Source organism: Bubalus kerabau, chromosome 3 (assembly GCF_029407905.1).
Source record: "Bubalus kerabau isolate K-KA32 ecotype Philippines breed swamp buffalo chromosome 3, PCC_UOA_SB_1v2, whole genome shotgun sequence".
In the NCBI taxonomy this organism is placed as follows: domain Eukaryota; kingdom Metazoa; phylum Chordata; class Mammalia; order Artiodactyla; family Bovidae; genus Bubalus; species Bubalus kerabau.
Genome location: NC_073626.1, coordinates 72,534,136 through 72,552,183, shown reverse-complemented (window position 1 = coordinate 72,552,183; position 18,048 = coordinate 72,534,136). Strand labels below are relative to the sequence as shown.

The 18,048-nt window shown below is 38.6% G+C and overlaps 1 protein-coding gene across 1 annotated transcript in view; it reads right to left on the bottom strand.

The window, feature by feature from the left end:
* PDE11A (phosphodiesterase 11A) overlaps positions 1 to 18,048 on the bottom strand; it is a 419,647-nt gene that overhangs the window by 274,155 nt on the left and 127,444 nt on the right. The gene's annotated exons all lie outside the window — the stretch shown is intronic.

Here is an 18,048-nt window from a genome sequence, read left to right as displayed (position 1 = left end):
TAACTATAAGGCACTTTGCTGATTTAAGCCCTGCTGATTTGGAACTGGGGGTGTTCTAACAGTTGTAATTCAAAAGCTAAATAAACTCTTCAAATAGAGTAATTTGGAAAATAAAGCATCAAATTAGGAACCAGTCACAGGATTTTCACATAATGAAACACTTTCCACATCTTTTAGAAATAGAATACTTGAAATAGTGAAAAATTAGTTTGAAGCTTTCTGGAAACTCCAGGAGAAATTCCTGCTTCCAGAGGTATAGTTTAGTTCACTGTAATCTTTCTATGCAAATTCAGTAACTACAATAGGTCAGGTTTTTATTTCAAGAATCAGAATAATAAATGTATCTTATCAGATCACACCAAAGTATATACTTTTGGCTGAAGTGTGCCTTTTCCTCTCAGAGCTGTGCCCTCTGTGAAGAAAAGTCTCTGAAAAATACAGAGGCGTAAAGTACAAATTTGTTTAAATAAAACACTGGCATCTGTAATAGATGATCCAATCACATACTTTTTGAAACTGCCTACTTTAAGAATGAAGACCCTAAGAGAATGGGTGGAAGGAGAATTTTACTCACAAAAGATGAGAGAGAACAAGACGGCAAATAAGGAAGGAAAAGGTCACTATTCCTCCACTTCCCCTTCTTAGCAGAGGGGGGATGTTAGAGATTCTGCCTCTGCCCTGGGGATTAAAGCTGGGCCCCCAGAAGACTTGGAGTGAGGACCCTTCCACTATTCTCAGCTCTCTCCTTTAAGCTAGTATTGGCTAAAATATTCCAAAGAGTATGGATATTCCAAGCTTTTCCATGATAGACAGGCTGAGTTGAATTCCTGGCAAGTTGCAGTTCAGTATCAAATACTTAATCTCTTGGACTTTTTAGAGGCTCTGGTCTGCTGAGCACTTGAATTATGCAGGTACCAGTCACATTAACCAATAGCCTTATCTCTCTGCTGAGTTGTGCATAACTTAGTTGTTTAGTCATGTCCAACTTTTTGCGACCCCTTGGACTATAGCCCACCAGGCTCCTCTGTCCATGGGGATTCTCCTGGCAAGAATACTGGAGTGGGTTGCCATGCCCTCCACCAGGGGATCTTCCCAACCCAGGGACAGAATCCAGGTCTTCTGCATTGCAGGCGGATTCTTTACCATCTGAGCCACCAGGGAAGCCCTTAGCTCTATGTGACCCCACTCCTCACCCTCCAGACTTTGGAAAAATAATCCTCTTGTGGCAGTTCTACATTTCCACCCTCCCACAGACATCGAAGGGAAAACCCTGAAAGATCCCATTTTGGGAGCCATGTCCTTTCTAAGATAATTTGGATTGTCACAATATTTCAACAGAAAATAAAAGTACTCATATTTCCATCACTCAGAGATAACCACTATTAACATTTTGGAAACCATCATTCAAGTTTTCTTCTCTCTCTCTCTTCACATAAACTAAAATAGGCCTATTATATAATAATAAAAATACTACATGTAATATCTGCATTTCTTTACTTTTTATAACCAGCTATAACTTATTATAACCAATTTTTATTAATGCAAAATATTCCATTGCTTAGTCTGGAAAAAGAAAATGTATAGAGAAAAATGTAGATTAGTGGTTGCCTTGCAATTAAATCTTTGCACATCCCATGATTATTTTCTTAAAATAGAGCCCTAATATTTGAATGTATTTAATTTAACACACATTTAATGGCATTAATACTTCCTCTGTACCAGGCAATATTCTAAATGATTTAGAATATTAATACTAGTATTAGTATTCATTCATTGACACGTGTACACTTGTAAATAACTCCTAACAAGAAACAAATTTTTAGCTTTTGTTCAAGAAAATCCAAAAGTATAGCAGTGCATACAGTAAAATAACCAAGATCCCCTTTCATTTCCTGTCTTGCCACCCTCTCCTCTCCCAAGGAGAAACCCCTGTTAGCATTTACAGTGTATTCTTCTGGATTCCTTTTTATGAACCACATGCATATATCATTTAGTTTTAGGAGTGGTGGTAAACACAAGAGGGATCAGACTGCAAGTTGTGTTCTACACCTTCGTATTACTTGGCAATAAATCTTGGAAATCATTAATGTCAGTTTCAAAGATATCTGCTTAATTCTTTTTAATCTCTGCCAAATATTCTAGGGGGTGGATGTGCCTATTAGTAGACGTTCACATTGTTTCCAATTTTTCCCTATTACAAATAACACTGCCATGAACTTTCTTACAAATATATCTTTGTGCACCTGGACAATACTTCTGTTGGACAGATTCCTAGAATTAAAATTTTAAGGTTGCAGAATATGTGCATTTAAAAGAAAGTTACTAGTTACTGCCAAATCAGCCTCCAAAAGAGTGCTATCAATTTATATACCACTAACAGTAATGCCCCACTCATGGAACACTAGGTATTACCATTCTTTTAAAATTATGTCTATATGATTGATTAAATCAATACTCATTTTTGCATTAACTTATATTTATTAGATTATTAATGATATTGAACAATTTTCATAATTTGTTGGCTATCTCTATCTTTTTATTGTGGCCTATTTATCTTCCTTTTTTTACTGGACATTTATCTATTTTTATTGCTTCATAAGACCTCTTCATATTCTAAGAATATTAACCATCTTTCATTTTTGAAAATCATGACTATTCTTGATAATTAGCAACTGTCATCTATGCGATATAGTCCAATGGGTCTACAAGATATGATTGCTTTGTCTGAGATGAATAGATAATATGGCTCAGTAAGTTTGGCCAACTCCCTCGCACTGTGTGAAGAAATTTTACAATAATATCCACCTATGTAACTCCATCAAGGTTATTTTTGTAAGTAGGTTGACCTACATATCTCAGCCTTCCCAGTTTCTCTGTTCATTTTTGTAACTCAAAAGCTCCTGTAAGAAATCAGTTTGAGCTACAGTTTGATCCAGGGATTCTTGAGTCTTAGCTATTAACATCGTTATGATCTTTTCACTTACCAAGGAAAGGTATAAATGCAGGAAGCTATACTACACAGTAATTTAGTTATGGTTTCAACATCCTGATGCTCGGAAAATTCTACTGTATTGCAATCAATGTATGAACAGAAAAATTCCTTTTAGGTTATTTTCTGATGAGAAATACATATTTTTTTTATATTTGAAACATAATCACATGATTTCTTCACATTAGTAGCACCATCCTTTGTCAACCACAAATTGGCACTTGCCAGTCAATTGTGAATTGGCACTTTCCAAGAGTATTTGCCAGCGACTGAACAACAACAACAAGGGAATTTGCCATCTGCCTCTGCGGAAACTGAACCCTGAGCTGCTGCAACTGTTGACCTTCAACATCCCCTGAGGGGAATTCAGGGTGGAGGGTGAGGCACTCTGTTCCAAACTGGTGGAAAGGATCTTTAGAAATATATTTTCGGGAACTGATTTCACGGTCCCAATCTTCGCATCTCTTCATATCTGGAAAAGCACTAAAATCCCTTCACGGTGACTAACAGAAAGGAGCTAAAAGAGTTAGCTCCTCAAGTAAATGCTCAATTGCAATGAACTCCCCCTTCACCAAAATCTCATATACTGACCTTTCCCCACTGCCTCTTTGGAGCAGTCTCTCAGAGCTGTCTAAGGTGCTGTCTCCTGGGCTGCAGTCCTCATTCTACCCCCAGTAAAACTTAACTCACAGCTCTCATGTTGTGCGTCTTTTTAGTTGACACCTTCCTTGTACCATCTCATTTATCTAGCACCCCCCTTTTTTTAAAATAACTCATGGTTCTTAAAGCAGTGGACATTTCATATAAATGGAATCATGAGTACTTGGCCTTTTGTGTCTGGCTGACTGATTTCATGTAGTATACTGTTAAAAAGCTTCATCCATGTTGTAACATGCATCAGTACTTAATCCCTTTAAAAACTGTTTTAATTAACAGACTTTATTTTTAGAGCAGTTCTCAGTTCAGTTCAGTTCAGTTGCTCAGACGTGTCCGACTCTTTGTGACCCCATGAACCACAGCACGCCAGGCCTCCCTGTCCATCACCAACTGCCGGAGTCTACCCAAACCCATGTCCATTGAGTAGGTGATGCCATCCAACCATCTCATCCTCTGTCGTCCCCTTCTCCTGCCTTCAATCTTTCCCAGCATCAGGGTCTTTTCCAAGGGGTTAGTTCTTCCCATCAGGTGGCCAAAGGATTGGAGTTTCAGCTTCAACATCAGTCCTAACAATGAACACTCAGGGCTGATCTCCTTTAGGATGCACTGGTTGGATCTCCTTGCAGTCCAAGGGACTCTCAAGAGTCTTCTCCAACACTACAGTTCAAAAGCATCAACTCTTCTGCACTCAGTTTCCTTTATAGTCCAACTCTCACATCCATACATGACCACTGGGAAAACCATAGCCTTGACCAGACGGAACTTTGTTGGCAAAGTAATGTCTCTGCTTTTGAATATGCTGTCTAGGTTGGTCATAACTTTCCTTCCAAGGAGTGTCTTTTAATTTCATGGCTGCAATCACTATCTGCAGTGATTTTGGAGCCCAGAAAAATAAAGTCTGACACTGTTTTCACTGTTTCCCCATCTATTTGTCATGAAGTGATGGGACCGGATGCTATGATCTTAGTATTCTGAATGTTGAGCTTTAAGCCAACTTTTTCACTCTCCTCTTTCACTTTCATCAAGAGGCTCTTTAGTTCCTCTTCACTTTCTGCCATAAGGGTGGTGTCATCTGCATATCAGAGGTTATTGATATTTCTCCTGGCAATCTTGATTCCAGCTTGTACTTCTTCCAGCCCACCATTTCCCATGATGTACTCTGCATATAAGTTAAAAAAAGCAGGGTGACAATATATAGCCTTGACGTACTCCTTTTCCTATTTGGAACCAGTCTGTTGTTCCATGTCCGGTTCTAACTATTATTCACAGTTATATCACAGGTTATTTTTGTATAAAGCTTGATCCGATTTTTTTGTTTGTATCCTGCTTCCAGATAAATTTAGGCTTAATACAAAGTTTTAACATATTTTCTCATCTACTCTCAATCTTATCTCAATATCTCAAGTCCACCCAAGACAATCTCCCTTTTCTAGGCCCAAGGAAAAACGCATGGCTTGTCTACGGAGACAAGGCATTTGCCGGAGTTTTTCATTCTGTCCTTTGTGAAGAATCTTCGTCTCTATCGTCATTTCTGTCTCCTGTATCTAGCTGCTCTCCTCTCCCTTCAAAGAGGAACGTACCCCCTCACCTGGCACTGCTGTTTCCAGCTTCACTATGTGACCTACAGCTGCTCCTCTTCAAGTCCTCACATTCTACACCCAGCCTACAATCTTCAGTCTATAGGAAGCTTCTCTATAACTTTCCAGTCACCAGATCACAAGATCCATCAGTTATTCTAAGTCCTCTTTGAAGCCTTTAACACTCAATCACCAGCAAGATATTAAAATCTTGGTTTCCCTGCCCTATAAACTCCTATTTCTATTTCTGTGTTTCTGATTCCCCATTTAAGTTGTAATTCTGGATGCGATCTTTGCCCTTCTAATTCTCTCTTTTTACAGTCTCCCTCTAAGGATTGACTTATTCTTACAATGTAAGACTCCTACAAAATAAGGTGGGTTGGCCACTCAAGGATTAACCTTTGACCAAGAGTCAGTGAGAAAAGACGATGAACTTGATGCAGCCAGATATTGAAGGTAGCTGAGAAACTTCCTTCTGCTCACTTGCTTTTCCTGCCTCACTCCTGTTCTTTGATCTGTTGTTAATTTATTTTGCCTCTGACTTCACTCTCCGATTTTCCCACCCCTTTTCTTCTCAGCCGTCCTCTGCTGTTTTTCAGATTTAGGCTTTAGAGTTTCTGATCCCAATTTACCAATGTGAGTTCTGAAAACCTCTGCTTCCTCTATCTTACAGTCTAATTTTAGCATTGCTGGTCCTAGGCTGAACTCAAGTCTGAATTCAACCATATTAACTAAACAGGTGCCAAAGTCTCTTTCTCTTATGTGTCTCAATGGTAACTTCTGGGACGATAATCAAAGCTGGCACTCTGGTGCTGACCTTTCTCTGTGCTCTAGCTCTGCATCACCAGTTGCCTATAAGACATTTCAACCTGGAAGTCTGTTTACTGCCTTAAACTCAGCATTTCAAAACCAAGCTTGTCATTTCAATCCCCCTGTCCTCCTGAAGAAAAAGTTTCCTCCTCTAAAAGGCCCTACGTGCCAAAAGAATCATTAATGACTTAATCGCCCAGGTCCAAACCCTTGACGTCCTCTTCAATCGTTGTCCATAAATAGGCATAAGCACATCACAGCAAGTCAGCCATTTTTGAAGCCTCTATCACCATACCATTGAGATTCTCTGGCCCAGCACTGCCATCCATCACCATCTCTGGATTATTTAACAGCAGCCAAGACCCCCTCGCCCTTATAATGTGTCAAGAACTTATTAACCTCAGGTTTCCCATCCAGAAAAGTCATGAGTTTAAACACACTGACTGTTCATCCCCATGTGCACGGTTGTCATAGTAAAAACTATAAGAAACTATATAAATGTGTACACATGGTAAAAACTACGTTTTTTTAAAACTACTTTTGTGTGAGCATTTTTATACCACATACAGTATTTTTTTTTTTAATCTCATTAGAAGCTCTTCAGAAAGTATCTCCAATTTTTAAGACTATGGCTAGGTATTTTATAGATGCTTATGGAAGATATGCAATAATCTCTGGAAAAACAGTGAGGAAATATAAAATTGCTATTCAGAGAAATGCATGAGACACAGAGGGGATTCTTCTACTTATCTATCTTTTTTTTTTTCATTTTCCAAAAATAATTTATCATCAAAATGTAACACCAATGACATGAATAATAAACCACGCTATTTTTTAATTTCCAGCAATATTCTCCAGTAGAGAAGAAACAGAGAAGGCTATGAAAAATATGCTCAGAGCATTAATATTTAATTAATGTAATAGGGACCTAAAATGAATATTATAAATGTAAGAGCCTTGATCAGATCTGTGAGTTGTGCCTATGCAACTAAAACACAGAGTTGGTACCTAGTAAATTCAGGACATTCTTAACAGATAACACAACACAGAGAGAGCTTAAAGTTTGCCCTAACAACAAAGAGAACTTTGTGAAGGGCTAATTGTTTATTACCAGAGTGGTATATCAACCCAAAGAAGCAAGGGGGAAGCTTTCTGTGTGGCTCACCGGTAGTTCAGCTAAGGTCTCTCATTCTGTACCTTACAACAGTCTAGCTGACAAGCGAGGATGCCACCTTGAAAACCAAAAGGTCTCACTTCCCCCATCCCATCCACACTTCCTACTTCCACCCAAGTTCATTCTGTCAGCAACAGGGTTTCACTCCTTCCTGTAGGTGCTGTTTCTCTTTATAAGTCAACGATTTATTTTCAGGGCTAAATTTCATATGAGGAAGCCAAAGAAACAAAAATACAAATGCAAAGAAACAGAAAGAAGGAATTAATAAAAATAAAAACTGAAAATTAGTCGGAAAACAATCAGCAAAACTGATAAAATTATCCCAGAAAAGATTCTTGTAAGGAAAATCAATAAAACATATAAATCACTAGCTAGTTTAAACAGGTGGAAAACCCACAAATATACTAAAACAAAAATGATATAGAAAATATAGTAACAGCAGGAGAGAAATAAAAGAATTATAATAGACTCTGCATATAATCCTAAGCTTATATATTTGAAAACCTAATGGAAAGTTGTGAACTTTAAGGAAAATATAAATTAATAAAATTGAATCAAGAAGAATGAGAAAAATGGAGTAAAACAATTACCAAGGAAATAAAGAATGGAGAGAGTTGTAATGTAGTCACCCTTAGAAAATGTGCCAGGGTAGTTTTATAGGCAAATTCTTTCAAACCTTCCAAGAACAAAGCAATTCCTATGTTATTTGAACTATTCTAGAATCCAGAGGAATATAGAAAATCCTCAAATATTTTTTGAAGATACAGTAGTTCTGACAGAATATTCCAATAAAAATAGCACAAAACATTAAACTTAGAAATTAAGTCCCTTATGAAAACAGATAGGAAATATCCTAAATGAAATATTAGCAGATTAAATATACATTCATATAGTAAATACATATATTCACTGTACTACACCATTTTGCTTAAGGAACTACAACCTCCATGGACTTACCATTCATGGGGCCCTTGGAACCAGTCCCCCACAGATACTGAAAGATGACTGTATACATATTTGTATAACAAGAAACTGAATTTACCCAAATATTAAAAAATAATGGACATGACCAAGAATCTCTAGTCACTGAACTTATGGTTCAATACTGCAAAATCAATTAATATAAACTATATTAACTTGTAAAGAAAAAAATAGAATAACTTTAATATTCTAAGAAGTCACTTGATAAGAACCATTTGCTATGAAATTTTTAATAAGCTAGAAAGGATATTAAAGAAGATATTTAAATGGAGAAACATGCCATATTTCTAAATGAAAAAGCTCGATATTAAAAACAAATAAATTTTCCCTCCAAATTAATCTATAAATTTTATTCTACTGAAAATTGCAATGATATGTTTGGAATTTGAAAAGTTAAGTAATTTTAAAATTTAAATGGAATAAAACATGTACAATAACCAACATTAAAAGTAAGATAAATAAGAAGTAAGTACGCATATGATGATCAAAATAGAGTAGTATTAGGGACATAATGGGGCTTCTCTGGTAGCTCAGCTGGTAAAGAATCTATCTGCAATGCAGGAGACCCAGGTTCGATTCCTGGATCAGGAAAATCCCCTGGAGAAGGGATAGGCTACCCACTCCAGTATTCTTGCCTGGAGAATCCCCATGGACAGAGAAGCCTGGCAGGCTACAGTCAGTCCATGGGGTCGCAAAGAGTCAGACATGACTGATCAACTAAGCACAGCACAGCACAGGGACATGATGATCACATAACATAATGGAACAGAAGTCTGGAACAGTACATAGAGCACACTGGTATGTGACAAAGTTGGCATTTCAGACTGAAGAGAAAAGGATGGATTTAGTCAACAAACCATGTTGAGATAAACAGTTCACTATTTGGGGGATAAAAAACCCTAAATATTAGAAAAACTTTAAAAAAAATTCCAGAGAGATTAAAGATAGGATAAAAAATAAAAATACAGGATTGTTTATATAGTTTATAGGATAAACTATAAAAATCATAGAAGAAATGTTGTAACTATTTACATAGTCTTTAATTGTGAAAGTCCTTTCCAGCCATAACACAAAATGTGGAAATTCTATGAGACTTTGGATACATTTGCAAATGAAAACATTTATACCTCAAGATATAAAATAATACTAAAAGGCAAAATGAGAAAAATGATTTGCAATGTTTATGATAATTGTGAATACCCTAAATAGGAAGAGAATTCTCTCAAATCAATCTGAAAAAAAAAAAACTTATAAAAATAATCAAAAGATTAAACAAGAAATTCACACAAAAAAGAAGCAACTGAAAAATATACAAAAAAACCTTCAGTACATTAATTAGAACTGAACTAATTATCAAAGAAATATAAATTAAGTTAGCAACATATCACATTTCTCCTATTTATTGACAAATATTATAATTAAAACTAATATCTAGAACTAATAATAATGTGGAAACAAATATCTCTTGAGGGAGATGAATTGGTGTAGCATTTCTGAAGAACAATTTTGCAAAATGTGCCAAATGCCTTTAAAAAGAACAGGCCTAACTAATAAAGGTGATCTTTCTCCCCATTCTCTTTTTCAAAAAAAAAAAAGAACAGGCCTTTTTGTCCTTAAAATTCTACTCTTAGAAATTTATCTCAAGAAAATAACCTTACAGGATCATTCAAAAGTGCTCATGTCTTTACCAGGGGTAAGTTCACATTTTGTAAGTCCTGAAGCTTAGACATTTGGGAAGGGAGCTCCTTAAAAAAAATAAGACAAAATTAATTATAAAATGAATATTTACTTAGAATAAGGTAAGAAACCACAATATATTACACATTTTTATAAGCTGACAAATACCACAGCCATTACAACATCTGAAAAAAAGCATGATGCTTATGTTAATTTCCCCACATTTTTTATTGTGTTTTTTGACTGCCTTTCTATGTGATAATTTTTTAATACTGTTTTGTATAGACACACATAAAAATAATTTAGTCTAGCATGATCACTCAAAACTTGTTTTATATATTGAGGGTTTGGATGAATAACATGTACAACTTCACCCAGGGACATATACAGATGCAGGAATCCTGATAAATTATATTTCCAATAATCCCCACCTAACAGTAATAAACATGAGGAAACATGGTGTGTTTATCACTGTATGTGCTGCATTATTGAGTATGCCTCTGACAGGAGAGAACTTCTGCTTTGACTAGGCATCTATGAAAAACAAGTTTTACAAAACTAACAAATGGAAGAATTTTCCACAGACCAGCTTCTGGCTTCATACATTGCAAATCTCGTTTCTCCTCCACTGTGTATACTTCCAGGGCCACATACTACAGAAGATACTCATATCACCGTGTGACCTCTGACCTTGACTATCCACATCAAGGTGTTGAGTGAACTTGGGAGAGTAGGTGGAAAGTGTGTTCAAGGAAGCCATTCCTACAACGTAAACTGAGCAACAATCTTACACAAAAGGGATTGAAAACCATATACATATATGTTACTAAACTCAACCTAAATATTCCCAACTTGACTTCCTCCCTAACTGGTCCCCAAAATGTCTGTGGGCCCTCCAACAACAGGGAAGCATGAGGGATGGGAAGTCGGAATGGAAAAAGAAAGTTGTCTCTGGTGAGTCTGTTAAAATATATTTATTTGTCCACAAAATAAAAAGTACAAGTGTAGGTGCTGGATCAGAGCTCAAATGAGTTCATAAAATGGTGCCCCAACTCACCTCTTATCTCAGCTTCCCTCCTGTGGGTTTTATTTTCAAACACACACTGTCATTCTAGATACCATTCAATGTAAAATTGCAACAATGTAGGAAGAACTTCTTTGCCCTGACTATTTGCACAAGACTGCTGGGCCTTGGACCTTGCCTTCACTGGCCCAAGTTGGGTTACATTATCATTGCTGACCCAGTCCTTGAAGCCAAAGAAAAGCAATCCTCTGATAGGCCAGAACTGAACCATATGCCCACCACTGCGCTTGGGATGGGAACAATGACTGAAAACGGAGGATAGGGTAGCTCTCCAGAGGAAAGTCAAGGCCCAGCTACCAAGATGCTGAGCGCCCAAAATAATAGTAAGTGTGCACAGGTATGTTACAAAATCATTGGGGAAAATTATCACTAACTTTCCTGTCAGACAGTATTTTCACTGCTACTTCACCAATTTGATACTTCATAAACTGTGAAGAAGGCTGAGTGCCGAAGAATTGATGCTTTTGAACTGTAGTGTTGGAGAAGACTCTTGAGAGTCCTTGGACAGCAAGGAGATCCAACCAGTCCATTCTAAAGGAGATCAGCCCTGGGATGTCTTTGGAAGGAATGATGCTAAAGCTGAAACTCCAGTCCTTTGGCCACCACATGCAAAGAGTTGACTCATTGGAAAAGACTCTGATAGTGGGAGGGATTGGGGGCAGGAGGAGAAGAGGATGACAGAGGATGAGATGGCTGGATGGCATCACTGACTCGATGGACGTGAGTCTGAGTGAACTCCGGGAGTTGGTGATGGACGGGGAGGCCTGGCGTGCTGCAATTCATGGGGTTGCAAAGAGTCGGACATGACTGAGCGACTGAACTGAACTGAACTGAAATGTGAAATCTATTCCTGAAAATATTCTTGAGTTCTTAAGAGCATTAGGTTCACATTTCTGAACCTCTAGTCTAATACCTAGTACATAGTGGTTGCTCAAGGAATATATTTTAAACAGAGAAGAGAATGATTTAATAATGGGGCTTCCCAATGTATAGAATAATGGGGCTTCCCAGGTGGCACAGTGGTAAAGAATCTGCCTGCCATTGCAGAAGATGCAAGAGATGTGGGTTCATTCCCTGGGTTGGGAAGATCCTATGGAGTCGGAAATGGCAACCCACTCCAGTATTCTCTGCCTTAATGTATAACCTGCCACTTCTGGTACTAGAGTCAAATTATCAAGTATTTATGAAATAACCAGTATCCAGCATTGATTTGTTCTGTGGAGATATTAAGAGGATGAAAATGTGCCTCTTAACTGCTGAGATCATAGACGGGAACAACCCCTCACCCTCCAGGCCACCAGTCTGTGGGCTCTCATGCTGTCAAAGGCAAAACTGCTCTATAGGTGGCTGGTAATAACAGCGCCGAGGCACATGATTAGACAGAGGAGTTCTGTTATAGAAAAACACATTTCCCATATTCTAATAAGTGCTTTGCTGAAAATATATCAGATCATTGGTAAAATAGAACAGTAAAATAACTATTTCAGTATCTCAATCTTTGCATTAGTTTCTCTACCTCTGAAAGAGAAATACCAATAGTAACTGCTTTCCAAAAGTAAAGGAATATCTCAAGGAGCTAGAGTTATGCTATGGTTTAAAATGCTACAGATGTTCACAATACATTATTACAGTAGATTTTATTTAAGTGAGAATTAGTACTCTCACCATAGGATCCAGCAACCACACTGCTTACCCAAATGAACCCAAACTTGTGTCCACACAAAACCTGCACCCAGATGTTTAAAGCAACTTTATTCACAATAGCCAAAACTCAGAAGCAACCAAGATGTCCTTCAGTCTGTGAATGGATGAATAAACTGTGGTACATCCAGATAATGGGATGTTATTCTGACAAAAAGAAACGAGCTATCAAGTCACGAGATGCCATGGAGGAACCTTGTACTTATATTACTAAGTGAAAGAAGTCAAGCTGAAACGGCTAAATTTTATATGATTCTAACTATATTGTAGCCTGGAAAAGGCAAAACTGTAGAGACAATAAAAAGATCAGGGGTTTGGAGGGAAGGAGGGATGAATAGGCAGAACACAGAGAATTTTTAGGGCCGTAAAACTGTCTGTATGATGCTGCGATGGTGGATCCGTGCCATTATAACCTTTGTCAAAATCCATAGACTATTCCACACTCAACTATGGACTCTGGGTGATAATGACCTGTCAGTGTAGGTTCACAGATTGTAGCAAATGTGCCTCTCTGGTGCAGGATGTTGAGAACGGGGGATAATACACAGGTGGGGACAGGGGGTACGTGGGAACCCCTTGTAATTTCCACTGAATTTTGCTGTGAATCTCAAACTGCTCTAAAATTTGAAGTTGATCAATTTTTAAAGGAACATAAGATAGAGAAAATGCCATTTAATAAATCTCATCTAATAAATACTTACAAAGCTACATGACAATCTCTTGACAGATGTGAAGATTTTATTTCTGTGAGTTTAAGAAATAAATCATAGAAAATTATAATACAGATTTAGCATCTCCAGTTACTGTGTAAGAACTAATTCCGACTGAAACTGAAGAATTCACTTTATTCAAAACAATAGAATAGTCTATAAATCTTGAAGTTATGTTTTCTATTTTTATGTTTCTCATAATAAAGGCATTTGAGAACTTTGAAAACCTAAGCCGTGTTCCTTTAGGTCAATGTGGAGGGATGAGTAAGTGGGGAAAAGCTTATAGAAAAATGGAATCTTTTTCCTTTATGAGACTTGCCAGAGTTTTCAGAGAAATCTGAGTGTTGGAGGGGAGGAAAGTGAAGGCTAAGGTGATCCAACCACTTTCTGTAGGCGTCACCAGCCTGGGCCTGGACTCTCTACCCCTCCCCTCCACTGCCCAGAACAGTGAGTGCCTGCCCACGGGGTCTCAGCTCCAAACCCTGTGTTCTTCCTTGCCCTCCAAGAGGAGGAGACATTCTCTGGGGTTTGGAGAGCATATCTAAACAGTCATTCTTTTTTAGTTTTTAATTGGAGGAAGATTGCTTTGCAATGCTGTGTTGGTTTCTGCCATACAACTCCAACAGTCCTAATTATACGTATATCCCTTCCCTCTTGAGCCTCCCTCTCCTGCCTGTGACCCACCCATCTAGGTCATTGCGGAGCTCTGGGCTGGGCTCCTGGTGTTACACAGCAACTGGTGTACACGTGCCAATGCTACTTTTTCCATTCGTCCCACCCTCTCCCTCCCTCACCGGGTCCACAAGTTCATTCTCTACATCTGCGAAAGAGCCCATTCTTTAGTTCCCTGAGAATCTTGGTCTGCTGTATAAAATGTTTAGAAACACTGATGAGATATCAGTGAGATTAAAACTAAATGAATATTTAGCAATGCATTAACTTTGAGAAACGCAGACTATGAGACTTAAATAAATAACCTTATCTTAAAACAGTATTTTAAAGACTCCATCAGTTTGACATACTTTTTATGTGTGTTTTTCAAATATTCTGCAAATATATATTTTCATATTCATGCATATCTATGAAAATATAAAATTTCATTCTATATGTTTTAATATGTGCTTAAATTTATAGTAATATATAAAAATTGCATAAATGTTATAAATCTCAAAACACACACACACATAAAGACTGTATTAGTATTGAAAAGCCTGGAGGGGGATGAAACTGAAACTTTATCCATACAAGGACAAGACTTGTTTCAGCTCATGACTCCTATGAGGCAGCTTCTGTGGTTTTCTTTCTCTTTCTTTTCACATTTGTACATTGATATTTGGGCGGGGGGGGGGTTCTTTTACATTTAATCTCAATTACATACTTCAGGAGGCTGTGTGTGGGTGAATGTGGGGGTGTGGGGAGGGAGAGTTAATTCTGCAGTTGGATAAATTCCGTTTAGAATTTTATAAATCTCCCTCTCTCCCCAGTCTCACATTAAACCCTCAGCACAGAAATCACGGCACACAGTGTTGCTTTTCTTCCAGCCTCCTTCTAAGCAGGGATCTAAAGACAGCAATAAAATTCCTAAATAAGTAACTGCTATTTGAACAATAACCCCACTTTTGTACAAGTTATTTACTCAATAAACCAAAGTTCCAGGATAAATATGATTATAATAAACAAAATGCACTCCCTGAGAAGAAATGGGGGTGAATCATCATCTACAAGTTTGATAGAATAAGAGTGGGCTGTTCACTTTGTCAGCATATGTATGTGATTCGGCAGTTAATACTTTAGATTTCTCATTGCTCAATTTGAAGCTCATTCTTTGAGGTTTAAATTGATCAATTGATTAGGTTCAATTCAACAGCTATTTTACAACATCATTTTATATTTCTGTTGCTTGTTATAAAATGACTAGTGTTTCTGAAGCTAATTTTTCTAATAAATTAAAGAAGATGTGTTAGAGGCAAACTGACTCCTTAGACAAGTTCCTCAGTGCACGCAGTAGACAGCGCATATATGCTTCTAGAGTGATGCACCAAGAGTTGCACAATGCCAGTCTTGCAGGTAGGTAATCAAGAGCCATATCCAATGGCTGGGTAAGTTGTCGATGAACTGAGACCAGATCAGGAAAGACAAAAAATACAACCTGGGCCTGAGCTGCGGTATTGATCCTGGGGAAGCCCAAGTCAAAGGGAGAAGTGGCAACTAGTGTTGAAAGTAGAATGCTGAATAACCACCAAGCCCTGGGGCCTGAACCTTACTCTACATGGAAATGCAGTGCAGAGCAGAGGAGAATGGGTAGGAACCTCATGCCACAAGTATCCAAAATGAAGCTACTACTGATATATAAGCATTGGCTAATACAAGACCCAGAGTCACTTTGGGAACCCTAAACAAAACCCAAATGGTGGTTTCTCTCCTTACAGTATCCTGGATCCTAAAGAGGATCCATGAACCAACTGGGACCTTTAAGGATCCATAGAGGACTGGATGCTTAATTGGCCTCTGAGCCTTAACTGGAAAAGCTCTAGAACTTGCACATCAAGGAGAGTCCTGCCCTTGGGCTTCGTAGCCAGCCCTACCTCTCCTTGGGACTCACTGCTACTGCTGCTAAGTCGCTTCAGTCGTGTCCAACTCTGTGCGACCCCATAGACGGCAGCCCACCAGACTTCCCCACCCCTGGGATTCTCCAGGCAAGAACACTGGAGTGAGTTGCCATTTCCTTCTCCAATGCATGAAAGTGAAAAGTGAAAGTGAAGTCGCTCAGTCGTGTCCGACTCTAGCGACCCCATGGACTGCAGCCCACCAGGCTCCTCCATCTATGGGATTTTCCAGGCAAGAGTACTGGAGTGGGGTGCCATTGCCTTCTCCGTTGGGACTCACAGTCACAGGCTAATCCACTGATTCCTGTGCTTTTCACTATGGAGGACATCTTTTGCAACTTTTCCCCTTATGGGTCCCATCTTCTAAAACCACCTTTCTCTAAATTTAATATTAATCATTTAATTTTATCATCATCATAATTTAATTCATTATAGACATATATAAATGCCAATCAGGACTTCTGATAGTACTGATAAAATTCCTACCAAAAGACATTTTAAAATCTGGTTTTATTTAATCTGTGTAGACTTGTCCTGGTTAAGCATTTTATCTTTGTGAATCTTTTTTTCTTTTTTGGCTGCTCTGGGTCTTAGTTTGAGCATGCAAGTCCTTGTTCCCTGACTAGGGATCAAAGCCAGGGCTCTTGTGTTGGGAGCACAGAGACTTAACCACTGGACAACCAGGGAAGTCCCTCTGTTAATCTTTTTGAATTGCTTAAATTATTCATGGTTCCCACATCTTACCAAGCACTAATCAGTATGCCAGCTCTTCCCACCACTACTGCCTTCTTGGACTGCTAGGGGAGAGGAGTTCCTATGCTGGGAATCACTGAGCTAAAATAGCTACAAATTTGCAAGGTCTAGAAAACCAAAGTCGGAGAAGGCAATGGCAACCCACTCCAGTACTCTCGCCTGGAACATCTCATGGATGGAGGAGCCCGGTAGGCTGCAGTCCATGGTTGTCACTAAGAGTCGGACACGACTGAGCGACTTCACTTTCACTTTTCACTTTCATGCATTGGAGAAGGAAATGGCAACCCACTCCAGTGTTCTTGCCTAGAGAATCCCGGGGACAGAGGAGCCTGTTGGGCTGCCGTCTATGGGGTCGCACAGAGTCGGACACGACTGACACCACTTAGCAGCAGCAGCAGCAGCAGAAAACCAAAGTAGTTCAACTATAGTGAATGTCACAGGGAGATGTGAATTTTCAGTGTTGATTTAGGTATAAAATTTTCAAGATGGTGCTTTTGTTTTGATGTGAATATTGATTAACTCAGAGGCCTGACACATAGCAAACTGCAGGTAATACCCAAAAGACTTTACAAACCAAACCAATTCCTTTCATATTCAAGGTGGAGGGGAGGCAGGGGTGCTGCCTCATCCTTACCAGCCTGGGGCAGTATCTCAGGATCCTGGGGGAAGAGAAACCAGAGGTAGATCTGTCCAGAACTGCTGCTTAAAGGCACATCAATAGAGTAAGCTTGAGACTTGGGGCCAGAAGATCTGAGTTTGAGTCCTGGCCCTGACCATAACACCTACCAGAAGTGTGACACTGAGTAAGACAACTAACATCAGACAGGACTTAGTAATAAGGCTCTCAGTGACAGCCTCTCTGTCTCAAGCACAGGACAGAAAAATCAGAATACCTCATCAGCTCTCAACCTGCACCGTTTGGTGGCTTGTAAAATCACCTGTCTACATACTTTGCCTCACTAGTATTTTTAATTATGCTTTATTTTCTCCTGGCACTCTTTCGGGCAATTTAGTAGATATCCACGGATTTATCTTGATGTACTGTCATAGGGAACCATAGAAAAAGATGAGCATTATGTCATTTGAGGAGTATGAGGCACTGACAGAGAGAAAAAAGGCAAGTGCCTGTTTTACTAGACAGACTGTAAGTCTGAAAAATGTTAATGAGTCTTGAACCATAATAAAGAATGCCCTTTTACTATTTTCTTCCCTTGCTCTCCCAGAGCACAATGCTAATGCTTTCTGTGCCTGATCTGTTCTGAGGTTGGTTGTATTTCAGCATTTGTGTGACAATGTCAGAGTTACAATCACAGCCTGTCATTTCACATT